Raw genomic sequence first — 27,180 nt, 5'->3', positions numbered from 1 at the left:
CAGCTCATTTCTTCAGCTTATTTCAGCTCATGAAAGACAGGGCCAACACTTTACGTGTTGCGTTTATATTTATGTATATAGTTGGTCTTTGAAAGTGACAGGCAGTGGAGCTGTCAGATGAGTGGGGCACGGGGGGAACTCAAGGTCTGTATTGTTCGTTAGTTCTCAGACAGGTAGCTATAGCAACGTGAGAGAGAAGCCAGTGTGAGTTTGCTCTGTGTGAGAGGAGAATGAGTCGAGTGTTGCCCGTGTCGAGGGAGTGAGGGAAGAGGTAGCACTTCTCTGAGGTCTCAGAGGGAAAGCAGTGTGTGGTGTTTGTTTAAATTGGACCAGTCTCGTCTCCTGCTGGAGGTTGAGTGGACCAAGGGACCTCAGGGCCAGTTATTGTAATGATGAGAAACCGATGTGTGAAGACTAGAGACAGAAAGCTGTCAAAAAATGCCTTAGCAGGAAGTAGGAAGTAGCAAGTAGGAAGTCATTAAAACAACAGGTGGTGTGGCATCCTTCTCATCACTTTCTTGTGTCTCTCGCTCCCCATCTTGCTATCTTTTCTTTCAGTCTCATCTTGCTCTATCACCCCTTACCTGAATCCCTCCCAACTCTCTCCTTTCTCTTCCTGTTTCTCCTCATCTCTCTCTCTCTTGCCCCTTACCTGAATCCCTCCCATCTCTCTCCTTTCTCTTCCTGTTTCTCCTCATCTCTCTCTCTCTTGCCCCTTACCTGAATCCCTCCCATCTCTCTCCTTCCTCTTACTGTTTCTCCTCATCTCTCTCTCTCTCTTGCCCCTTACCTGAATCCCTCCCATCTATCTCCTTCCTCTTACTGTTTCTCCTCATCTCTCTCTCTCTTGCCCCTTACCTGAATCCCTCCCATCTCTCTCCTTCCTCTTATTGTTTCTCCTCATCTCTCTCTCTCTTGCCCCTTACCTGAATCCCTCCCATCTTTCTCCTTCCTCTTCCTGTTTCTCCTCATCTGTCTCTCTCTCTTGCCCCTTACCTGAAGCCCTCCCATCTCTCTCCTTCCTCTTCCTGTTTCTCCTCATCTCTCTCTCTTGCCCCTTACCTGAATCCCTCCCATCTCTCTCCTTCCTCTTACTGTTTCTCCTCATCTCTCTCTCTCTTGCCCCTTACCTGAATCCCTCCCATCTCTCTCCTTCCTCTTACTGTTTCTCCCCATCTCTCTCTCTCTCTTGCCCCTTACCTGAATCCCTCCCATCTCTCTCCTTCCTCTTACTGTTTCTCCTCATCTCTCTCTCTCTCTTGCCCCTTACCTGAATCCCTCCCATCTCTCTCCTTCCTCTTACTGTTTCTCCTCATCCCTCTCTCTCTCTTGCCCCTTACCTGAATCCCTCCCATCTCTCTCCTTCCTCTTACTGTTTCTCCTCATCTCTCTCTCTCTCTTGCCCCTTACCTGAATCCCTCCCATCTCTCTCCTTCCTCTTACTGTTTCTCCTCATCTCTCTCTCTCTCTTGCCCCTTACCTGAATCCCTCCCATCTCTCTCCTTCCTCTTACTGTTTCTCCTCATCTCTCTCTCTCTCTCTTGCCCCTTACCTGAATCCCTCCCATCTCTCTCCTTCCTCTTACTGTTTCTCCTCATCTCTCTCTCTCTCTTGCCCCTTACCTGAATCCCTCCCATCTCTCTCCTTCCTCTTACTGTTTCTCCTCATCTCTCTCTCTCTCTTGCCCCTTACCTGAATCCCTCCCATCTTTCTCCTTCCTCTTCCTGTTTCTCCTCATCTGTCTCTCTCTCTTGCCCCTTACCTGAAGCCCTCCCATCTCTCTCCTTCCTCTTCCTGTTTCTCCTCATCTCTCTCTCTTGCCCCTTACCTGAATCCCTCCCATCTCTCTCCTTCATCTTACTGTTTCTCCTCATCTCTCTCTCTCTTGCCCCTTACCTGAATCCCTCCCATCTCTCTCCTTCCTCTTCCTGTTTCTCCTCATCTCTCTCTCTCTCTTGCCCCTTACCTGAATCCCTCCCATCTCTCTCCTTCCTCTTACTGTTTCTCCTCATCTCTCTCTCTTGCCCCTTACCTGAATCCCTCCCATCTCTCTCCTTCCTCTTACTGTTTCTCCTCATCTCTCTCTCTTGCCCCTTACCTGAATCCCTCCCATCTTTCTCCTTCCTCTTCCTGTTTCTCCTCATCTGTCTCTCTCTCTTGCCCCTTACCTGAATCCCTCCCATCTCTCTCCTTCCTCTTATTGTTTCTCCTCATCTCTCTCTCTTGCCCCTTACCTGAATCCCTCCCATCTCTCTCCTTCCTCTTACTGTTTCTCCTCATCTCTCTCTCTTGCCCCTTACCTGAATCCCTCCCATCTCTCTCCTTCCTCTTACTGTTTCTCCTCATCTCTCTCTCTTGCCCCTTACCTGAATCCCTCCCATCTCTCTCCTTCCTCTTACTGTTTCTCCTCATCTCTCTCTCTCTCTCTTGCCCCTTACCTGAATCCCTCCCATCTCTCTCCTTCCTCTTCCTGTTTCTCCTCATCTGTCTCTCTCTCTTGCCCCTTACCTGAAGCACTCCCATCTCTCTCCTTCCTCTTCCTGTTTCTCCTCATCTCTCTCTCTTGCCCCTTACCTGAATCCCTCCCATCTCTCTCCTTCATCTTACTGTTTCTCCTCATCTCTCTCTCTCTTGCCCCTTACCTGAATCCCTCCCATCTCTCTCCTTCCTCTTCCTGTTTCTCCTCATCTCTCTCTCTCTTGCCCCTTACCTGAATCCCTCCCATCTCTCTCCTTCCTCTTACTGTTTCTCCTCATCTCTCTCTCTTGCCCCTTACCTGAATCCCTCCCATCTCTCTCCTTCCTCTTACTGTTTCTCCTCATCTCTCTCTCTTGCCCCTTACCTGAATCCCTCCCATCTCTCTCCTTCCTCTTACTGTTTCTCCTCATCTCTCTCTCTCTTGCCCCTTACCTGAATCCCTCCCATCTCTCTCCTTCCTCTTACTGTTTCTCCTCATCTCTCTCTCTCTTGCCCCTTACCTGAATCCCTCCCATCTCTCTCCTTCCTCTTACTGTTTCTCCATCTCTTTCCTACTCATTCACTCATAGGTTGTTTTTTTCACCTTCCAATCCAAGAGGTTCTTCTAATCTCTCCCTCAATTACAAAACAGTCTGCAGTAGTGATTGGTACAGCAGCATCTCCTATATTGGAACAGTGAGTTCTTTTTAGGTTTACTTTATGTTAATTCTAGTCCTCTGACTCCCTTCTCAGAGTGGTACTTAACGAGACTGCTCTGCTTCTAAATGCATTAGGGAAGGTTTCCAATTATACGATGCAAATACAATTAATAACATTCTTTGTCAGATAAATGACACATATCAAACCAAGGAGAGAGAAAAGGCACCAGGTTAGTTAGAACTCCTCTGCTCATTTTAATATTTGCATAACCCCCCGTTCCTACTCTGCAATAAATAGAGGTGTGATATCGTGATCGACCAAAACAAAAAGGAACGATCGTGACTAGTAGAGTACTTGTCTTGTTTCTAGGGCTATTAGCGTTTGGGCTATTTTGAAAGGATCTGTGTATAATCAGCCTACACAACACATTATCCAGTGATGGGAGTGGTAATTATGGGCTCTAATAGGGGCCAATTAGGCTGACTCTTCAAGCTTTACACTGTAATGCTTGGTTTCATTCCTCTATCCACAGTGGCATGTGGATTATCTGTACTGTGAGGGCTGCTGTTCCTGTAGTAGAGATGGAATAATGTGAAGTTGGTTAAATCCTAGTGTAACCACGCCTATTTCTATTGTTCCATGATGAATACTAGTAGATTCAAAAACATGAGCTGGCGCACACCCAGAAAAATGTGTTTGTGTGGAGGTGCTGTCTAACGGTGAATAAACTATCAAAATAAAGGAAGTAGCACACTCCATGTATAATCTCCCAGCATTAAGTTGCTGGGAGTGGGGCCTCCTGGATGGTGCAGTGGTTAAGGGCGCTGTAATGCAGCGCCAGCTGTGCCACCAGAGACTCTGGGTTCGCGCCCAGGCTCTGTTGCAACCGGCCTCGAACCAGGAGGTGCGTGGGGCAATTGGCACAATTGGCCTAGTGTCGTCCGGGTTAGGGAGGGTTTGGCCGGTAGGGAAATCCTTGTCTCATCGCACACCAGTGGCAGGCCGGGCGCAGTGCGCGCTAACCACGGTTGCACGGTGTTTCCTCCGACACATTGGTGCGGCTAACTTCTGGGTTGGATGGTGCTGTGTTAAGAAGCAGTGCAGCTTGGTTGGGTTGTGTATCGGAGGATGCATGCTTTCAACCTTCGTCTCTCCCGAGCCCGTACGGGAGTTGTAGCGATGAGACAAGATAGTAGCTACTAAAAATATTCGGATACCACGAAATTGGGGTAAAAAAAAATAAAAAAAATAATAAATAAATAAAAGTTGCTGGGAGTAAACATGGAGTGTGCGACTTTCTTTATTTTGATAGTCTATGATGAATACTAAACATTTAAAAAAAATAATTTAACCAGGCAAGTCAGTTAAGAACAAATTCTTATTTACACAATGACGGCCTATCCCGGCCAAACACGGACAGCCCTGGGCCAATTGTGCACCTATGGGGGACTCCCAATCACGTCCGGATGGGATACAGCCTGGATTCAAACCAGGGACTGAGATCCAGTGCCTTAGACCACTGTGCCACTCGGGAGCCCCTAAATGTAGCTCTATGATCAAATATCATGACAAACATGATGTTTGATATTCTTGTGTCTATCCTGTTTGACTCAAATCAGTACGAGAACACACTTTTAGGTACATTTGTGATATAGTTTGAATACCTCAAAGACTGGTCCCCAACAAGCTCCCCCTGAAAATCCCCCTGAAAATCAAGCTAGATAGCAGACACTAATACCTTGAGAAAAAAAACAGACGGCAGGCCAACACACTACAAACGGAACACTTGTTTTTGTTACTTTGTTAGTACTTTTATTTGATTCTTTAATGATGTGATTATTTTACTTTGTTACTTATATCTTAACACTAAACAAATACACTTGTCTCCCCTTCCTCCCCCCAGTATGTCCTCTCCTCCTAGGCTGTAATGTGACGGACACCTCCAAGTGTGTCTCTCATCCAGAGGCTGCATGGTGTTGGAGAGATTGTGTACCTGGAGCTCGAGGCCCAGGTAGGGAAGGATTCACTACTGTTCTCTAAGAACTCTGAAAACGTACAGCTCAAAACACTCTCTGTCGCTTTTCCAAACTAGATTATATTTTCGTGTGTGTGTGTGAGAGATAAGAGGGAGAGAGAGAGAGAGAGAGAGAGAGAGAGAGAGAGAGAGAGAGAGAGAGAGAGAGAGAGAGAGAGAGAGAGAGAGAGAGAGAGAGAGAGAGAGAGAGAGAGAGAGAGAGAGAGAGAAAGAGAGAAACAAATTACAAAAATGTTCATTGCCATAGAACAAATCAGTGGAGACAGTCGATGAGGAAAATAACCAAACCAATAATGCAAGCAAAGATAATATCCTAGTTTAATAAAAGTTCTCATCAAACACATCTTTTAATTAACAAAACACTTTTTTTCCTCCAGCGATGCCAATGTGTGGAACTGGTTTTAACCCTAGTGACTCAAAGTCATGTTTTCTATCCATAACGACAGGAGAGGACAGTAGCCACTCTTCCTAGATGTTCAAAACCATGACAACGGCATACTGTAAGAAGAGCAAATACTACACTGTTAAAGAGCATTGTTCCTTGCTAATAGAACTGTGATGACTCCAGACATTGCAGGGTGGGTAATTCTGATTGGTTCTCTGTTGGTTCTACTGGCCTTGCCGAGCAGCCCTCTTTCGAAGCCCTCTTTTCAACATTCAACGGCACACTGAGCAATATTGATTGAGATAGTTGGGTAGTTTGAACATTAAAGAGCCTAAAAGTGGTTATTTGAAGACTGACACCCCCTGCCCAGCACGCATAAAGACACAGATACACACCGACAGTTGCTTTTAGTCAAACAGTCTCAGTCTGTGAGCCATAAAAGCATAAGATTCCCTTCAGACATATGGCCCGTCAGTGAGGGGTGTTACCAGGACTCTATAGGTCTCTACTGCATACACCCCAACTTAACCCTTGTTTGACACTCTCAGCCACTGAATAGTAATCAGTGTACTATTGTGCTTACATACTTTATATGCCTCAACTGTATATAAACCCCTTGTTAACCCTTGGTTGACACCCTCAGCCTCCTGGCAGTAATCACTGCAATGTTGTCACTCACACACTGACACCTACATGCGTTACTAAGACCCCTGCCTCACTGTGGAAAGAGTGTGAGATCGATCTGGATCCAAACTGAATTGAACCATTATAATGAGGGCAATTTCCTAGGAAACTGCAGGAGAAACAAATCTCCTTAAATCACTACCCACACAGCAGCCTATAATGACCATATAATGGAGGCCTCCAGTGCTCCCACTCGATTTGGACTGAGTATAAAGAAATCATATTTGCACGCCTTAAATTATACACCACCATTTTTTAAAACGTTTTAAAATGACTAAGCAACCATTTATTAGAAATATTGCAACTGTTATTGCAAAATCAACCATAGTTACAGGCTCCAGCCTGAACAGTGTTAAAACATGTAATGTGCTATTTAAAACCTCCCTCTAGGTAAATCTCCAACACGGTTGCCTAAACAATAGAACAAGGAATATCCAATATCTCTTATTCAACGTAAACCCTAAGTCCTACTTAAGTAAAGGGAAGTCGAGCATCACGTCAGTATGAGGTCGCGGAAAGTCTTTTTCGCGAACACAGATGACAATTAAAGAGAAAGCAGACAGTGAGAGAGTGGGAGAAACAGCGGGTGTAGAGAGAGGTATTTGGAGCGGATCAGTGCCGGAGCGCTCATTAACCGAGGCTGAGGTGGCGGTACAGGACGCCCGACACGTCTTCAAACATGAGATTGCGACGGTGTTCGACTCGCTTCTAAACATTAGCACCATCAAAGTGAATATTTAAGAGACCGAATTAAGAGAATAAAGCATATGCATGACAGAACCCATGACGCGTAAACCTTAGCAAAGGGCATTAGTGTGGGAGAGAGAAAAAGAGAGATTGAGAGAGAGATAAAGAGAGAAAGGATGTGTGCGGTGCATGCAAGCAAACCTTAGCTTCCCCTGCCTGAGAGAGAGTGAGAGAGAGAGAGAGAGAGAGGTGAGATTTAAGCACACATCAAATCTATTGAACGTTTACCAATCAAAACAATGAATTACACTGTAAATACCGAAGTAATAGAAAATGACAAAGCTGACGTATGACAGTCAGTGCAATCCAAAGCTGTATCAAGGATACTTCTTTAGAAAAGGCTGAATTATGTTTTCTAAAATTGTAGTCTTCAGGCCATGAAAAGAAAATGAACAAACAGAGAGCTTTTCATTTTCTACAGTGCAAAATCCTTGAAGGAAAAAAAGTGGGAGGTCTTTTATCTCACCTTAAGGTATAGAGCTTGTCATCAAAACGTAATCTCTCACTGGTCCTGCAGGGAAAACAACGGACAGCCTTGACCTCAATCTTTCAGACTTCTGGCTTGTTTCCTTCAGCCCCTAGACCCTTCTTCTACCCCTTTGGTGTTCACAGATCTGAAAGGAATGGATAGGAATAAGCAAGAAAGATGATGACTCCAACTCCCCCATAGGCTAAGTGGAGTTCCTCTGCCATTATCTCTTACCAAACCAATCCTTTAATATCTGTGAACCTCTGTCTCTGATTGGCAATTACTATTACCCTGCAATTACTATTACCCTGCAATTACTATTACCCTGCAATTACTATTACCCTGCAATTACTATTACCCTGCAATTACTATTACCCTGCAATTACTATTACCCTGCAATTACTATTACCCTGCGATTACTATTACCCTGCAATTACTATTACCCTGCAATTACTATTACCCTGCAATTACTATTACCCTGCAATTACTATTACCCTGCAATTACTATTACCCTGCAATTACTATTACCCTGCAATTACTATTACCCTGCAATTACTCTTCAATTCAATGAATAGCTTACGATCACAATATATAATTACAACACTCCTATTCTGACAGAGGCACAGTAGGCTGCTCTGAGGAAAATAGGAATGAATACACCATCCAAGGATTTTAATCAGTGTAATTAGTAAATGGTGCACAATAGAAAGAGTATAAATGACAGTTTATCTTCTTGTAGAGTCTCCATTGATGTGTCACCAGGTGGTTGTGGGTAAATTGGTGAGATGGGTAAATTGGAGAGATGTAGACACTAGATAATACATGAAGCACTTTATACCATAAATTACCTGAAGTCTACAAAATAAACTCTTTGTCGTACCTTCCCAAGCTCCTATTTGACAACGACTACAGTACGTTCCAATTATGATGTGAATTCATTCAGGCTAAAGCGCCACCATGGCATGTTATACAGTACAAACAATATAGGGATACAGAGAAGGAACTCTGAGTGAACTGTTGAACTTTGGTGCGTTTCGTCAGTGATGAGGGACTCTGTGTTAGTAATGTGATTTATGGTAGATGGCAGATCAGAAGACAATTTCTCCAGGCATCTCTTTGTACTGTATGTGTGTGGGCAGATGTAGGATACTGTGTGTGTGTGTGTGTGTGTGTGTGTGTGTGTGTGTGTGTGTGTGTGTGTGTGTGTGTGTGTGTGTGTGTGTGCGTGCGTGCGTGCGTGCGTGCGTGCGTGCGTGCGTGTGTAAGAGAGAGACAAAGAGACTGCCGTAGGTACTTGTGTGTACAATAACTGTTAGTGTCTGTGTGTTCTTGTGTTTTTGTGTGCGCGTGCTTGTGTGCACGACTTAGTGCGCTTATGTGTGACTTCGCAGTGTTCACAGGTCCGCGAGTGGGAAGAGAAAAAACAAGTGGGCTGGGAGAGGGAGAGTGTGTGGTTGCATGGTGCCAGTTCTTTGGTTTTAGAATCGAAATTTTGATTATTTTCAAAACCATTAGTGTCACAGTGCTCTTTGTTTGAGGTCAGAACAACTCGCTGAGATAAAGCATATTCAATTATTTATCCTTCTACTTTTTAAATTACCTTTGGTCATAGAGATTGACGAGTATCTAGCAAGGGAACAAGGATAAACTACAAACAGAACATCAAGATGGTAATGGGTACGTCTACCTCGCTCTCAAACATGCATCCTTCAACCAGACACACGGTAGAAGAAACTCTGTCTTACTCTCTCGCTCTCATTTACTCTCTCTACCAACCTGTCTATAACCCTGTCACCATGGTGATAATGAAGACAAATTGATAATAAATACAGTAAACACACCTTGACCACAAATCTAAATGACTAGATAGATACCATAGGTTTCCCAGACAATTTTCTCAACCAGGTGTTGATTGGCTATTTCTCTCAAGAACCATGACATAACAATACCTTCCATACCATCCCATGGAATACACCATACATACATATCTACCACACTACACATATTTCTCTTTTTCTCATGAAATGTCCCAGATAATACTGACAAATCTGGTTCTTGGCCCATATTCTGCATTCAACATTCCTATACATAATTGGGTTAGTGTACAATAACTGTATGCAGCTTCAGGATGGTTCAAAGACTCCCCTGTTCCTCCTCCTCCCACCCCCGCCCGTCCCCCAGTCTCCATAGATGGGTTGGTTGTTTAGCAACGAAACCGAAGTGTGCGCAACTATGGGACAAAACAGACTTACTGTAGATTGTTGACAACATGTAAACTATGTTTAGTGTCCAATGTTGTTGGCTCTCGAATACACCGTCACAGTTGTTGGTTAGCTAGCTTGCCAGCACATTTTTGCCACATTAACGTAGACATGACATCAGCCAAAACACCTAATAACAAGATGGTATCAAGAACAACTTAAAACTAGTTGAAATGAGCAACCTGCAATTCTCCACAGGGACTTCTGCCCCATCTCTTCGGTGATGTTGTCAGCTAACCCGTCTATAAAGTCGAGCAGTGATACGGTGACAGAGGGGGAAGGAGAGGAGGACGATGTCACCATGGGACAGGAACTAATTACGCTTCCATTATCCTACAGTTCCACTGTCTGCATAGCATTGAAAGCTTACACCCTCATAGAGTACTGTGCTCTGCTAGCGGGGTGTCTGTCAGTGTAAATCCTCAGAGCACAGCTGCATGGATATACTGCCATTTAGGTAGACACCCTGTCGCCATGGGGATAAGAGTGATGTAGGCTGGTCATTTTATTGGATATTTTTCATTCGGTTAGTCTTGCCTTACCTCTGCTCAGTGTACACTCCTGTGTTAGTAGTTCTAAGGCAAGCACAACATAGTAAACTTGACAAAACTGAATATTGAATAGGCTGATGCAATAAGGGGCTTGTGAAGCAAGAGTCCCCACTTTAAATCTTTGTCATACTTCCTATTATTATTATTTGGAATGCTACTTCTCTTATACTGTTTAAGCTAGAAACACAATTCCAACTTTAAAATGTTCAGAGTGGTCAGGACCAGTGTGCTTACATACAACTTTTTAATATATATTTAATACTTTTCAACTTTTCAACTCCCAGAAATCCAACATTCCATTCACAGGCAACAATGCAACTTTTGACAAAAATCTGCTAATTTGACCCCTCTCACAAAACGTGAGAGCATGTGAAATCTTCCTCTGCTTCTCTGCTATTCCAATCGGAACAAAAATAGCTGCTTTCAATCTACCAATACAGCTGTTTTAGTAACCTCATTAACAATTTCCCCCAAAACTTTTTACAAACAACTGACAAATGACATCTTGGTCTACTGCTCTGGTATTAAAATGACCTGGAATCAGAACAGAATGATCTACTACCAATCAAAAGTTCCAGCTGTTTGTCTGAGTTTAGAGTGACGGAAAGTAGCTAGCTAACATCAGCTAACAGCTCTCTCATGTCTTGTCATTAACTATATAAATGTGCGTAAATGTGCATAAAATAACTTACCAACAGTAATTCTTGAACCGTTCAAGATAGAGACCCCAAACCAACTTTTACATGTTCAGGCTATCTTACCTTCAAGTTCTTAAAAACGTTATTAATAAGGATTAGCCCCTTTTTTAAAAATGTTCACCTAACTGCCTGTAACTCAGGTCCTGAAGCAAGGATATGCATATTCTTGATACCATTTGAAAGGAAACACTCTGAAGTTTATGGAAATGTGAAAGGAATGTAGTAGACTATAACACAATAGATCTGGTAAAAGATAATACAAAGAAAAAAAGTGTTATTTTGTATTTGTTTTGTACCATCATCTTTGAAATCCAAGAGAAAGGCCATAATGTATTATTCCAGCCCAGGTGCAATTTAGATTTTGTCCACTAGATGGAAGCAGTGTATGTGCTAAGTTTTAGACTGATCCAATGAACCCTTGCATTTCTGTTCAAGATTTTGTATCAAGACTGCCCAAATGTGCCTAATTTGTTTATTAATAACTTTTCATGATCAAAATTGTGCACTCTTCTCAAACAAAATCATTGGTATTATTTTGCTGTAATAGCTACTGTAAATTGGACAGTGCAGTTAGATTAACAAGAATTTAAGCTTTCTGTCAGTATCAGATATGTCTATGGCCTGGAAAATGTTCCTGGGAAAAACCTCATGTTTTAAGTAAGAAGCACCACCTCATGTTGTAAGTATCATGTTTGTCGGAGTTTAGGGTGACGAAAAGTAGCTATCTTATGTCAGTTAAAACAGCTTTCTCATGTTTCGTCATTGAGCAGCCCAAACGGAGCCGTTGTTATGGATACTAGCACACGCAGAGGAGCTCATGGGGCAGCACAGGAAGCTAGGGACAGACAGAGAGGGACAGAAGTTGATCCATCCTTAGTTTTCCACTATCACAGCCATTCAACTATGTAACTGTTTTCTTCCTCTCTGGCAACTGAGTTAGGAAGGATGCCTGTATCTTTGAAGTGACAGGGATTATTGATACACCATCCAAAGTGTAATTATTAACTTCACCGTGCTCAAAAGGATATTCAATGTCTGCTTTTTTATTTTTACCCATCTACCAATCAAATCAAATTGTATTTGTCACATGCGCCGAATACAACAGTGAAATGCTTACTTACCAACAATGCAGTTTTCAGAAAAATACCTACAAAAATAAGAAATAAAAGTAACAAATAATTAAGAGAAGCAGTAAAATAACAATAGCGAGGCTATATACAGGAGATACTGGTACAGAGTCAATGTGCGGGGCACTGGTTAGTCGAGGTAATTGAGGTAATATATACATGTAGGTAGTTATTAAAGTGACTTATGCATAGATGATAACAGAGTAACTGCAGTGTAAAAAGAGGGGCATTGGAAAATCTCCCTGGTCTTTGTGGTTTAAATTCAGTGCTCGACCTTACAGATAATTGTATGTGGGTACAGAAATGATGCAGTCATTAAAAAATATAATTCAAACACTGTTATTGTACACAGAGTGAGTCCATGCAACATAATATGTGACTTGTTAAGCTAAGCTTAACTTCTAAACTTATGTAGGCTTGCCATAACAAAGGGGTTGAATACTTATTGACTCAAGACATTTCAGGATTTCCTTTTTAATTAATTTGTAAACATTTGTAAACACATCATTGCACTTTGACATTATTGGGTATTGTGTGTAGGCCAGTGACACAAAATCTCAATTTAATACATTTTAAATTCAGGCTGTAATACAACAAAACTTGAAAAAGTCAAGGGGTGTGAATACTTTCTGAAGGCACTGTAACGGCTTTGCTTTAAATAGTAAGGTACGATTTTTTTTACTTCTTCCACTACCACAAATATACTTTTAAAAGAGCTAAAGCAAGCCCCACAACCATCTAGTTATCTAGTTATTGTTTTACTCTTCATAAAAGTAGAGTTTGTACATTTTGGAATTGGAAAACATGTTTGTTTTCAGCCAAAAAAGACGAACACTATCCTGCTTTTAAGCGGTACATTAAACTGCAACATGGACAAAGGTCAAATGGACATTAGAGCCTTCATGAAGTGGCCAGTAAAAGCACTCAACGCAGATTTGCCTACAGAATGTGCACTTGCTCTTACGAGTCAAATAAATGCTCCCAAAAAAGAACATAATATCCATAATTTGATCCAGACACCAAAAGGGCCTTGGGGGTATTTTATCTAACGTTATCAGAGAATACGATTCCAAAGTACTTATTTCTTTATCAGGCTAGTTTCAGAGGCACATGTTTTATATATAATTCCTGAAGATACATCTATGTGTTTAGCTGTTCTACTTTCCTCTCAGTCTATTGTACAGCCTGAAGAGGTACAGATGCTCTGATGTATCTATTATACACCATCCTCAAGGTCTGTTCAGCAATACATCCATTTGTTCTACTGACAGACAGTAGTAATAATACAGGAAGACAGGTTACCTTACACATGCTAACATTGTAGCTTTGTCTTTATGTTCACTATAGACCTACAGTAGAGCACACGTCCAATCTGTTTAAATCTTCCCTAGACCCTACCATAGTCTACCTTGTTGTCATTGTACCTAATGATCATAGGGCGTGATAATATGTCCAGGGTGCACGTCTCACCATTTGGCAGCGTGGGGAAATGTACCTTTGTTCACTGCTTCGTCCGTAACAGACCACATAAGACTTATCAAATATGACGGAGCATAAAGTCAGCCTGGAGCAAACGGATGGTGTTCCGAGCACGACTGTGGCCCATGACAAATTGGGTGATGACAATCGTTTTATGAAATTAAGCGTGTGTGTGTGTGGAGGCCAGATCATGCTGAGCTGACATGCCCCTGTGCTGTGAGACTTACGGGCCGGGGACAGACTCACATTTGACTCATGGCACTGATGGCAAAACTAACACACACACTGTACATACATCAGGCGTGGGCCAAGGTTTCACTAGGTTTCACTAGGCAAACATGGGGGGAGCAGAGAGAATCCAATGCAAACAGGTGAGAGCTGAGTAAAGCCAGCAAAGCTGGTGTGGTTCCCATTCAGTGAGCCTTTGATACCTAGGTCCATCCCTGTCAGTGCAGGTCCCATGGTGGTACTGTAGTGCAGTACAGTAGCAGGATAGGGCTATCAGTGCAGGTCCCATGGTAGTAGAGTTCTGCATGGGTCAGTTTTTTGGAGCCACACCCGCCCCGAGCCTAACATCAGGACCAATTTTATTCCGAGAGCCGACCTGTTACTCGCCAATTACATGAATGTATTATTCTTTTATTTATTTATAAAAATAAAAAAAGTAAAATGAAGGGGTGGATCAGCTGTAATATTGCAGATAGATTGTTGCTTCCATCAATGTAACTGTCTGCATAATTTCCTATCCCCCGTATATTTCTTGTGTAATTATATATATCCATATAAGTACATACATACAGTTGAAGTCGGAAGTTTACAGAAACTTAGGTTGGAGTCATTAAAACTAGTTTTTCAACCACTACACAAATTTCTTGTTAACAAACTATAGTTTTGGCAAGTGGTTAGGACATCTACTTTGTGCATGACACTGTATCACAATTTTAGTGGGTTAGAAGTTTACATTCACTAAGTTGACTGTGCCTTTAAACAGCTTAGAAAATTCCAGAAAATTATGTCATGGCTTTAGAAGCTTCTGATAGGCTAATTGACATCATTTGAGTCAATTGGTGGTGTACCTGTGGATGTATTTCAAGGCCTACCTTCAAACTCAGTGACTCTTTGCTTGACATCATGGGAAAATCAAAAGAAATCAGCCAAGACCCCAGAAAAAATATTGTAGACCTCCACAAGTCTGGTTCATCCTTGGGAGCAATTTCCAATGCCTGAAGGTACCACGTTCATCTGTACAAACAATAGTACGCAAGTATAAACACCATGGGACCACGCAGCCGTCATACCACTCAGGAAGGAGACGCGTACTGTCTCCTAGAACGTACTTTGGTGCAAAAAGTGCAAATCAATCACAGAACAACGGCAAACGACCGTGTGAAGATGCTGGAGGAAACAGGTGCAAAGCATCTATATCCACAGTAAAATGAGTCCTACATCGACAACCTGAAATGCCACTAAGCAAGGAAGAAGCCACTGCTCCAAAACCGACATAAAAAAACCAGACTACGGTTTGCAACTGCACACGGGGACAAAGATCGTACTATTTGGAGAAATGTCCACGAGTCTGATGAAACAAAAATTTAACTTTTTGGCCATAATGACCACCGTTATCTTTGGAGGAAAAGGGGGAGGCTTGCAAGCTGAAAAACACCATCCCAACCGTGAAGAATGGAGGTGGCAGCATTATGTTTTGGGGTGCTTTGCTGCAGGAGGGACTGGTGCACTTTGCAAAATAGATGGCATCATGAGGGAGGAAAATATTGAAGCAACATCTCAAGACATCAGTCAGGAAGTTAAAGCTTGGTAGCAAATGAGTCTTCCAAATGGACAATGACACCAAGCATACTTCAAAAGTTGTGGCAAAACGGCTTAAGAACAACAAAGTCAAGGTATTGGAGTGGCCATCACAAAGCCCTGACCTCAATCCCATAGAACATTTGTGGGCAGAACTGAAAAAGTGCGTGCAAGCAAGGAGGCCTACAAACCTGACTCAGCTTTGTCAGGAGGAATGGGCCAAAATTCACCTAACTTAATGTAGGAAGCTTGAGGAAGGCTACCCAAAATCTTAGACCCAAGTTAAACAATTTAAAGGCAATGCTACCAAATACTATTTGAGTGTATGTAACAGATTCTACTTTTGGGAACAGAAAACTGTATTGAGATGAAATATTTTATAAATGACAAAATTAGCAAAATGTCAGCCAAAATCCATATTGTTCTATCTTCTCCCACTGCCGGCTTATGGGCTTCCTCTCACTACCATATTTGCTAGTGAGTGGAAACGCCAAGTGGATGCTTCACATTTATACATCTGGTGAAATATCTGTCTCATTGTTCTATCTGTGGTGGTACTGTTCCAGGATAAGGCCGGGCTGCTGACTGAGGCATTGGGCCGGCTCTGAAACAGTTACAGTAGGGAGAATAAAACGGCATAATGACTTGGGGTATTAATATTGTAAAGACCAGCCCGGGCTGACAGACGCTAGCTCTGAAATATCTGAGCCGTTAAGGGGAAAAATGTAAAATACCTGAGCCGACATGATGAAAATCCTTGAGCAAAGAACTTACCCTAATTTGCTACGGGGTATCCGTACTAGTATGACTGACCCTGTAAAAAAACACATTTCACTGCACCTATCCAGTGTACCACATGACCAAAGGTACGTGGACACCTGCACGTCGAACATCTCATTCCAAAATCATGGGCATTGATATGGAGATGGTCTCCCCTTTGCTGCTATAACAGCCTCCACTCTTCTGATAACATTGCTTTGAGGACTTGCTACCATTCAGCCACAAGAGCATTAGTGAGGTCAGGCGCTGATGTTGGGCGATTAGGCCTGACTCGCAGTCGGCGTTATAATTCATCCCAAAGGTGTTTGGATGAGGTTGAGATCAGGGCTCTATGCAGGCAAGTCAAGTTCGCTACGCGTTTCAGCACCCGGCGGTCCCGTTCTGTGAGCTTGTGTGGCCTACCACTTCGCGGCTGAGCCATTGTTGCTCCTGGACGTATCCACTTCACAATAACAACACTTACAGTTGAACAGGGCAGCTCTAGCAGGGTAGAAATTTGACAAACTGACTTGTTGGAAAGGTGGCATCCTATGACGGTGCCACGCTGAAAGTCACTGAGCACTTCAATAAGGTCATTCTACTGCCAATGTTTTCCTATGGAGATTGCATGGCTGTGTGCTCGATTTTATACACCTGTCAGCACCAGGTGTGGCTGAAATAGCCAAATCCACTAATTTGAAGGGTTGTCTACATACTTCTGTATATAGTCTATGGAAGTATGGTAATGTTGTCATGCATTGTATTACAAACACACATTACCTCTAAACCCAGATTAAAAAGGCTAGAAGAATTAAGTCTCTCTCTCTCAGCCCTGCGTTCTGTGGGTAATCCATGTTTTAATAACTCAAGGTGAGTTGGTGAGCCAAACTACATTATCCCCCAAGGAAATCACTTCTTTAGCACCTACGGGGCACCTTTGATTTTCCCCTATAGATTCGAACTCCCTTGGACCCTTCTCTCCTTTTCTCTCCTCTCCGCTCCTCTCGCGTCCTCATCCCTCCTCTCATATCCCCGTCTTCTCTCTTGGCAGCGTTGGCTCTGGAGTCCTTTTTCATTTCAACTTCAATTACCGCTGCCTTCAAGGCAGGAGTCCCTCCGCACTGCGCATTTTCAGGTGTCTCTGAAAGACGATCCTCGCTCTCTCGCAGCGCACACACTGATAATAGCATACACACACACCAAAGTCCCCCCCCCCCACACACACACTCTACTTTATTTTTTTATGTGAAACAGAAAAGGTGCAGTGCCAGCGTGGGGGACTGAATGAGCCACGGTGTTGGGTGTAATCGCTCTCATAATGCCCTTCACCACTGCCAGGACATGATGTCATAGATGAACCTGCCGAGAGGTCAGCAGGACTAATGACCAGCACAGCAGCCTTGAAAACATTGTGTATTATATCCTGAAAGACGTTCAGAAGGTCGAATGGTGAAGTGGTCAAACGGTATTAAGGTGGTTGTGCTAGAGTGTCACGCGTGAATTCATGTAAAAGTCTGTGAAATACGGCCATATGACCAGATGGTCAAGCGATCGTATGGTCAAGTGTCCAGACGGTCATGCCAGAGTGTTACGCATGTGATGACAGAAGGGGGTGAAAGGTCAGCTATGGGCGTGTAAAGTGGTTGCACCATCCTCCAGTGTTCCTGTCACAGACACACATGATGCCTGGGGGGTTGGAGTGGGGCCAGGCGGTGTTGTGAGCCTAGGTTAGCCAAGTCAGTGCAGAGCCAGGATGTGAAAACAATAGCCATCTTGTGAATGTCTGGAGGTCATGTTGAATCTGACCCCTGTGATGATAGGTGAGAGCAAAGGATGTCTCATGGGAAACTAGAGCCTTGAGTTTGGCATTCTGCTATAGGCATTCTGCTATGGTGGGTGGACGAGGACTGGTTCACCTCTGTCTCCAGGGGCCCCTGGGGAACGTAGACCTTGCTGAGACCTTGAGCTACTCTCTCTGCTCGACACTCAGACACGCACACATTCACACTCGCAAACAAGGATATATACATGCACACAATGGTACAGTCCACACTTGTAGCACATCATTGTATCAAACCAAGGTTTCATTGTTGTTATCAATATTGTTACAACAGATACTGTTTTGTACACACCAACACACAGTCCTCAATATAAACCCACACCAAACACAGTGATCTGTCACCATACAGCCCCCCAACACAAGGCTTCTATACTCCCACTCAAAATCTGTTCTGATAAAACTAACTGTGGCTCACATCAACTCTTGAAGACCATCGAAAAGCACTTTAAAAGTTAACAGCCCCTCTAAACAGCAGGCTCCCACTGGTCAAACTGTTAAGAATATATATACGTATAGTTTTTTCTGATTACTGAGAGTAATACTGCCAGGTTAAAACATCAAATGATAAAATGAATGTTGTCTTTGTTCCGAGACAAAGCAGCAATTTGTGATATTCCCGCAAAAATTGGTTCTGAGTGGAAGTCGGGAATAGAGGTATGCCTCACGTTTACCCTCTCATACAGGGAGGACCAACCAAACAGGAAGGAAGGACATGATACATGAGGTTTCGAAACATCCGTCTTGAAACCTGTGTTCATTTCACTGGGTATCACAATAATGGTGTATTGTGTTCTTGCTCCTGAGGTGAGACTTGAAACAAATGTATTGAACTACACAATAGTATTTTATGTGCTGTACTATAACTGAGGCAGCGTTTGTCTGTTAATCTACTGAAGTTCACCTCCTCAAAGGTCGGTCTAGTGAAAAGGCTGCTCATTCTTTCAGTACGTAAAGGATACTAGGAGTTTGTGGTTATAAGGACTACGTGAACATAAAACAGGGAAGTGGACAGAAAAGTTAAAAGAGGAAAAAAACTAAATAATCTTAAAACGATCCTGGTTTTATTTGCTTATTGATTTCCCTTTAATAGTTCCAGCATACTGTATTGTCAAAGATGCAGCACTTTGGCAATACAGCATGAAGCGACCTGATGGACGTGTTTGAACTATCAAGTACAGGCGCTTTACACTCTATAGTTCCACGGCAGATATTTCTATCACCTAAAAACAACACATCAACTGGACAGAAACACTTGACTGAGCAGTATACATTACAGATCCAGAAAGCAGCTGCAGGGTTTACCCTATTAAAGCTCCTCTGTAGCCACAACACTAAAAGGTATTTATTGTGCTTCTGAGAGCTATAAGACCGACACCATCCAAGCTTTCACAGACTACAAAACAATCTCTACACAATGTTCTCAGCTTAGCGAAGCCTGGTGGAGATAATTTACAGTTGTGAATGCTACACTGTTTTTGTGAAATGTCATTATGTGTCTAAAAACATGTATTTTCCTCGATCTGTGTAATCAGACGAGGCTGGAGATTTCAAACTTTTCTTTGCGGCTGACCCTAGTTTTAGACCTTGGGGCTCTGAAGCTCAACTCAACTTTACAATCGCTTTTGTGGGCTACAGTAGAAAGGGTTGACGCTACAGCGGAGACAGGTTTTTAACCCTATGAGCTAGGAGTCCATAATCTAGCCTTCACATTTTATGTGGGAGTTGGAATTTCTCCCGTTGCGTACAGCGTAATCTGCAGTACACAGCACGTTGAGTCCCCTAGAAAAGTGTTATAGGAATCTAATCCAATATCAAATCAATTATCATCTGTTTTTTGTTTCGTTTCCCCTATAAACCCGGGAACGGATTTGATTGATTATCACATCCCCACATTCCTGCCCCTCTATCTCAGGAGCAGTGGGTTTGTGTGTTTATACCCCCTGGAACTGAAGAGAAGCGCTTCACGCTAGACTAATGAAACCTGTGCACTGTGTCATTTAATCTGACACTAGAGTAATATTCTCAACTGCCTGTTTCCCACCCTGGTATGTTGCGTAATCCCAATTACAGACATGCTCTATTGATCTGAGATTAAAAGTGTTCTTAGCTGTTGTTTCCCCTCCACAGTAACTACATATAGACTGGAAATAGAATCATGTCACCCAGTACCACTCAATAGTTTTAAATGGTAATTTTTAGTTGGTGTGTGTGTGCATGTGTTATTTTTGGCACTTCAATAGAGTGGCAGGCAACAGATGCTTGCTTTGTGTGCCTACACTACTATAGGGGCACCTTTATCAGGAATGTGGTACTAGAGAAATCCACTCAGTGGCACTTTTCCCTCCAAGAAATGGATGGATGCCAGGTTGGATGGCATCACCCACATCCACCACAACAACCCTTACTGAGATCATTCCATGACTTCATTTTTCAGAGAAGAAAAAAATTATAATATGTTTTATTGTCACATACGAACACTATAATGTTGAGTCAGACTTGCTTCGGTCATTTAGCATTTCCTATTGATTCTCAATGCTAATCCGCGGATGCATCCTTAACATGCTAGGGAAACAGCTTTCCTATACATCTGTAGTAGAAACACCATCCCTTTCCCTCCCTCCCTCCCCCACACCCCTATACATGCCAGAATGGATTTTCCTCAGAGGTCGGCATTTAGGGTGTATCCTTCTAATTTCCCTCTGTAATTCAAGTCTGATTGATTAGCGACTATCGACTAATTAATTAAAACGCACAGGGCTCTGTGGGAAAGTGGCTGTTAATTTCAGAGTAGGATCCAACGACTCCATTAGCTCAGAATCCATTCACCAATAATCACAGGAGATTGGCTGCAGTTGGCTACTTTACCAACCAGGAAGCTTTTTACTGCTATAGTGTATGGAGTTTACACACCACAGACCATCACTGTGTCTGAAGTGGCACCCACAATGTCCCCTATAAAGTGCACTACTTTACTCTATTCCCTATACGTAGTGCACTATAGGGAATAGGATGCAATTTTTTACAAAGCTCTACTACACAAGTTTTCAACGTACCTAACTTCGTTGTTAAAATATAAAAACATGAGATACCAAACCCGTTCACCAGGTTGCTTAACTCTTGAGGTTCCTCGGGTGTCGACCAAACTCGATAAATCTGCTTTTAGCTTTAAAGCACCTCATTGCCGGAACCAACTACAAAATACATTACAATTAGATGTCCTGGTGTTTCTGTATGGATTTCGCTTTGTGCACAGGAAAGGGCCTTCTCCAAACTGTTGCCACAAAGTTGGAAGCACATAATCATCTAGAATGTCATTGTATGCTGTTGCGTTAAGATTTCCCTTCACTGGAAATAAGGGGCCAAGCCCAAACCATGAAAAACATGGTTCTTGTGCTGACGTTGCTTCCAGAGGTAGTTTGTAACTTGGTAGTGAGTGTCGCAACCGAGGATAGACGATTTTTATGCGCTACGCGCTTCAGCAAGCTGAGGTCCGGTTCTGTGAGCTTGTGTGGCCTACCACTTTGCGGCTGAGCTGTTGTTGCTCCAAGACATTTCCACTTCACAATAACAGCAATTACAGGTGACAGGGACAGCTCTAACAGGGCATACATTTGAAAAACTGACTTGTTGGAAAGGTGGCATCCTATGACAGTGCCACGTTGAAAGTCACAGAGCTCTTCAGTAAGGCCATTCTAATGCAAATGTTTGTCTATGGAGATTGCATGGCTGTGTACTCGATTTTATACACCTGCCAGCAACGGGTGTGGCTAAAATAGCTGAATCCACTAACTTGATGTGGTGTCCACATACATTTGTATATATAGTGCACATGCAGGGTTCCTTTGTGAAAGAGACCCTGGTCTCAATGGTGATTCCCTGCTGAAATAAAACGAATAATACAAAAAAAAAACAATCGGAAACACTGATTGCCAAAAACACAGATTGCATATCAATTTCAGATATAATGCACCTTGTGGAGTGGCATTGGGTGCATGTGAAATGGCATCTTATTCCCTGTATAGTGCACTACCTTTGACCAGGTCCAAATTAGTGCGCTATATAGGGAAAAGGGTGCCATTTTGGACGTACCCCGATGCTAATCACATGGATACAACTATGTCCTTTGTGAAAGGGTGTGAGGCCAATGAATGTGCTGAAGGCGAAGGAAGTAGTATTAGATTTGAGGAAAAATACATTTGTTTTTAATCCTATTTTTATTCATGGTGAAGAAATTGGTACTGTTGACGCTTACAAGTACTTGGGTGTAATAGTGGAAACAAACTGAACTGGAAGGAGAACTCCCACAGCATCTACAAAAAAAGCCCGAACCAAACTGTACTTTTTAAGGAAGCTTAGATCTTTTAATGTCTGTGACAAAATGCTTTGCATGTTCCATGTTCTACAGCAGTGTCGTGGTGAGTATAGTAAGCTATGCCACTGTGTGCTGGAAAGATAATTTAGCCAAGGAGGATATAAACAAGCTTGACAAAATCATCAGGGAAGCCAGCGCTACAATCGGCTGCAGCCTGTAATCAATGCAGGACATGTTCATAAAAAAGCTGCAAGCAAAAACACACATGATCATGGACAATGACACACACCCATTCCACAGCACTCTAAAGCAACACAGGAGCAGCTTCAGTAGCAGGTCCATCCTGCCCAGATGTTCCACAGAGAGGTTTAGACATTTTTACCCAAAGACATGAGGCTTTTTTAACGAGTATAATTGATTAACTGTTTTATGATGTCTTCCTATTGTGAACAGTATTCTTGCTGTTTTTTCCTCCAGAGTGGGATGGAAAACAGCACTTGAAGCTAAGGAGCAGGTGCCATCATGTGTCTTGATATGTGTTGTGTTTGGTTGTGTGTCTGTCATTTTGTCAAGTCCTTATACGTTATGGATGATGAATGCTGTGATAAAACAATTTCCCAAGCTGGGATTAGTAAAGTAATACTCTGCTCTACTCAGTTCACGCACAAGGACGGGCCAGGAAGATGTATGGGTTGGAAGCATAATGTATTCATAGGGAGGACGATGGAAAAATTGGTCTGGAGTCATGATGAAGCACCTGCTGAGGTGTCATTGATAAATGATTATGGAGTCTATAGAAATTGAGTCAGATCCCCACCGAAGACCCTTCAATTAGCAGAGCACTATACGGTGCTTTACTGCTTCAGTTGAATTGACATATACATACTGTAGTGTAAAATGAACATATTTGGGATGATTTGCATGGGAAATGACAAGGAAATATCCTATTTGAATATTTCAGAGGATGCTTACGACCAATATTAGTTTATGATTGATTAAATTATGCTAAGTGCATTGCTACACACTGAGTCCAGAAGCACACTGTTCTGTGATATTATCATCAGACTCTTGTCAGGTTGCAAGTCAACAAAAAATCTGCAACTTCAAGGCACTGACTTAGCTAGATTAATGAAATGCTTGCTTTTGCATTATAGTTCTACCCAATGAGAATCTAATTTATACGGCACAAACTAATCATAACAGATTGGGTTTATCTGGCACATTTTCTTAGCTCGCACACACCCATTATTCACAATATAGACTGTGTTAGAATCTGTGTCAGACCAGGTACTTTACTAAAACCTGCTCTAATGATGTGTGCATTATTCATAGGTAGCCTAACACTGTCTTTGTACAGTTTCCCTTCCTCGCGGAAAAACCCGCACAGGCTTTTCAGACAATTAGCCTAGCGCAGGGGTGGGAATATTTTGGATGCAAGGGTCTTGAACTGAGCAACATCATAAATTAAAGCCTTGGATAAATTGAGTCAAATGGATTTATTTTAAATGTCTGACATCTTCATGTTGAACTCGATATGACTACCGCTAGGACTAGCCGTGGATCTGTTCGGGCAGGTTCAAAAGTGGGCGGTGGTGGTTTCTCACTCCCAGACGTAGGCTATGCATCACTGACTGGATTTCAGACCTTTTTTATGTCCCATTCGGGGTTCACTGCCCTCCTGGCTTTCACTCATGACCGGCCTTCACCACACTGTATCTAGGAACTCTTCTGCTGTTGCTTCCCAATCATATCTGCATTCACGTAACGTGGCAGGCAGCTCTTGAAAGTTCTCTGTGCTGTTTGCCTTTGGTAATTAGACTGTGTCAAGACAACATGGGCGTCTACAAAAGCAGAGATGGGTTTGACTAGCCCAGCCTCCCACTTTTCACAGAACACAGGGTGAAACGACGAGTTGAACACAGTCTCACAAAAAGACGTAGGCCTTTATACAACTTCCTCTATTAGAAATGGATCTCTAGTAAAGGTAGCTGAAGCTGTGTACATTTCTGATTTACTCTGTGCCTTCAATAAAACACTATAGTTCAGTGTAAGTAGAATGATGACCACAAATTCTGATCAGTTCTACCCATATTAGTATCAAAATAAGTAGTGTTAGTCGTATTAGTACTGAAGTAGTATAGCAGTTAGTTGTACAGCAGTTGCACGTAGCAGTGGTAGCAGTGGAGGTGGTGGAATTATCCCTGACCTCATTGACATACAATAGCCTACTGAAAGTATAAATGTCAATTGTATGCAGATTCACAGAATGAATCACTTCTTGTATCGCCAAGGTGTTCAGCTGTAATTATGTGAGTGGGCTGGAGCAGTAGGTAGGTAGGCAGGCGCCTCTTGCCGTGTTGTTAGCCAGCGCTAATGATGGAGGACACAACATACCTCTCAGCTTTACTCTGCAGCATGGAACATGGATGACCTTTCTACCTGAAACACACTGTCTGTATTCAAAATAGCAGCCTATTATCCTATATAGTGCACTACTTTTGACCATAGCCCTATGGGGCCTTGTCAAAAGTAGTGGACTATATAGGGAATAGGGTGCCATTTGGGATGCAAGCACTGATTCACTAAAAGAAAAGCTGAAGGTCAGCACAAGGCTAAGAACCCCTCGTAGCTTAGCATAGGATAGTATGTAGTTTTTCCTCCCAATCACATTACATAGCAGCCATACTGTAACACTATAGGTCAATGTGTTAGCTAGCTAGGCTGCTTCAGGTAGATTGACAAGGTGTTAGCTAGCTAGACTGCTACAGGTAGATTGACATGGTGTTAGCTGGCTAGGCTGCTATAGTTAGATTGACTAGGTGGTAGCTAGCTAGGTTGCTACAGGTAGATTGACAAGGTGTTAGCTACAGTAGCTAGGCTACTAAAGGTAGGTCAAAAAGCAGCTTTGAAACATTGTGACAGTCAAGGTGTTAGCCAGCAAGGTTATTACAGGTAAATTGACAACAGTGCTGTACTGTGTGTTTTCATATATATTCTGGGGGCTTCTGTTGCAATATTATACTGTATGCTGCCAAATACTGGGATGTTTTAGTACAGTACAGGCAACATAGTGAGTCAAATACAATGTTGGTTCTTTATATCAGTTATGAATGATGTGATTAGACAGAGAGACAGATGGGCCAAACCAGTAGAAAGGGTTTGATAATAGAAAACACTGAGTCATTCCTTACCTCACACAGCTGGCTCCTGCCCTTAACGATAGGCTCTTTCCTCTTCACTCCATCTCTGCAAACAGAAGACAAGACAGCAAGGTGAGTGGTGATGAGAAAGACAAGAGAGGTGAATCATGAGAGAGAGAGTATATCATCAAATCAAATCTTATTATGCACCGAATACAACACCTTACAGTGAAATGCTTACTTACGAGCCCCAAAACAACAGCGCAGTTAAAAAATATATGGATAAGAATAAGAGATAAAAGTAACAAGTAATTAAAGAGCACCAGTAAAAAATAACGATACTGTATATACAGGGGGGTGCCGGTACAGAGTCAATGTGTGGGGGCAACGGTTAGTTGAGGTAGTATGTACATGTAGGTAGAGTTAATTAAAGTGACTATGCATAGATGACAACTGAGAAGTGGTAGTGGTGTGGAGAGGGGAGGGGTGTGGGGGCAATGCAAATAGTCTGGGTAGCCATTTGACTAGATGTTCAGGAGTCTTATGACTTGGGGGAAGAAGCTGTTTAGAAGCCTCTTGGACCTAGACTTGCCGTGTGGTAGCAGAGAGAACAGTCTATGACTAGGGTGCCTGGAGTCTTTTACAATTTTTAGGGCCTTCCTCTGACACCGCCTGGTATAGAGGTCCTGGATGGCAGGAAGCTTGAGGTTTCGCACTACCCTCTGTAGTGCCTTGCGGGCGAAGGCCGAGCAGTTGCCATACCAGGCAGTGATGCAACCAGTCATGCTCTCGATGGTGGAGCTGTAGAACCTGAGGACCAATGAGGATCTGAGGACCAATGCCAAATCTTTTCAGTCTCCTGAGGGGGAATAGGTTTTGTCATGCCCGCTTCACGACTGTCATGGTGTGCTTGGACCATGTTAGTTTATTGGTGATCTGGACACCAAGGAACTTGAAGCTCTCAACCTGCTCCACTGCAGCCCCGAATGGGGGCGTGCCCGGTCCCCTCTTTTCTTGTAGTCCACAATCATCTCCTTTGTCTTGATCACGTTGAGGGAGAGGTTGTTGTCCTGGCACCACACGGCCAGATCCCTGACCTCCTCCCTATAGGCTGTCTCGTTGTTGTCGGTGATCAGGCCTACCGCTGTTGTGTCATCTGCAAATTTAATGATGGTGTTGGAGTCGTGCCTGGCTGTGCAGTCATGAGTGAACAGGGAGTACAGGAGGGGGCTGAGCACGCACCCCTGAGGGGCCCCTGTGTTGAGGATCAGCGTGGCGGATGTGATGTTACCTACTCTTACAACCTGGGGGCGGCCCGTCAGGAAGTCCAGGATCCAGTTGCAGAGGGAGGTGTTTAGTGCTAGCTCATCCGGTAGGCTCATGTCACTGGACAGCTCTTGGCTGTGCTTCCCTTTGTAGTCTGTAATAGTTCGTAGGCCCTGCCACATCCGACGAGCGTCAGAGCTGGTGTAGTACGACTTGATCTTAGTCCTGTATTGAAGCTTTGCCTGTTTGATGGTTTGTTGGAGGGCATAGCAGGATTTCTTATAAGCTTCCAGGTTAGAGTCCCGCTCCTTGAAAGTGGCAGCTCTAGCCTTTAGCTCAGTGCGGATGCTGCCAGTGTGGTCTACAGCTTATCATGATAAACTCGACCTCAGGCGAGCAATAGCTCGAGACTTCCTTAGATGTCGTGCACCAGCTGTTGTTTACCTAAATACGTAGACCGTCGCCCCTTGTCTTACCAGACACTGCTGTTCTATCCTGCCGGTA

General features: G+C 43.1%; 1 protein-coding gene across 5 annotated transcripts in view; it reads right to left on the bottom strand.

The window, feature by feature from the left end:
• Positions 1 to 27,180, bottom strand: part of LOC118370253 (beta-1,3-galactosyltransferase 1) — a 126,092-nt gene that overhangs the window by 28,815 nt on the left and 70,097 nt on the right. For 2 of the 5 annotated variants that reach the window (XM_035755180.2, XM_052499267.1), the window contains exons 2-3: positions 25,462 to 25,516; positions 7,435 to 7,582 (exon numbers count right to left, since the gene is read on the bottom strand). The gene's annotated coding sequence lies outside the window, so the exon portion shown is untranslated. Of the gene's footprint in view, positions 1 to 7,434; positions 7,583 to 12,068; positions 12,095 to 25,461; positions 25,517 to 27,180 lie in introns of all 5 variants that reach the window. The other 3 variants (XM_035755182.2, XM_035755184.2, XM_035755181.2) reach the window with 3 other exon arrangements.

This window comes from Oncorhynchus keta, chromosome 37 (assembly GCF_023373465.1).
Source record: "Oncorhynchus keta strain PuntledgeMale-10-30-2019 chromosome 37, Oket_V2, whole genome shotgun sequence".
In the NCBI taxonomy this organism is placed as follows: Eukaryota; Metazoa; Chordata; class Actinopteri; order Salmoniformes; family Salmonidae; genus Oncorhynchus; species Oncorhynchus keta.
The sequence above is the reverse complement of the archived record's forward strand: the minus strand, read 5'-3'. Positions and strand labels throughout refer to the sequence as shown.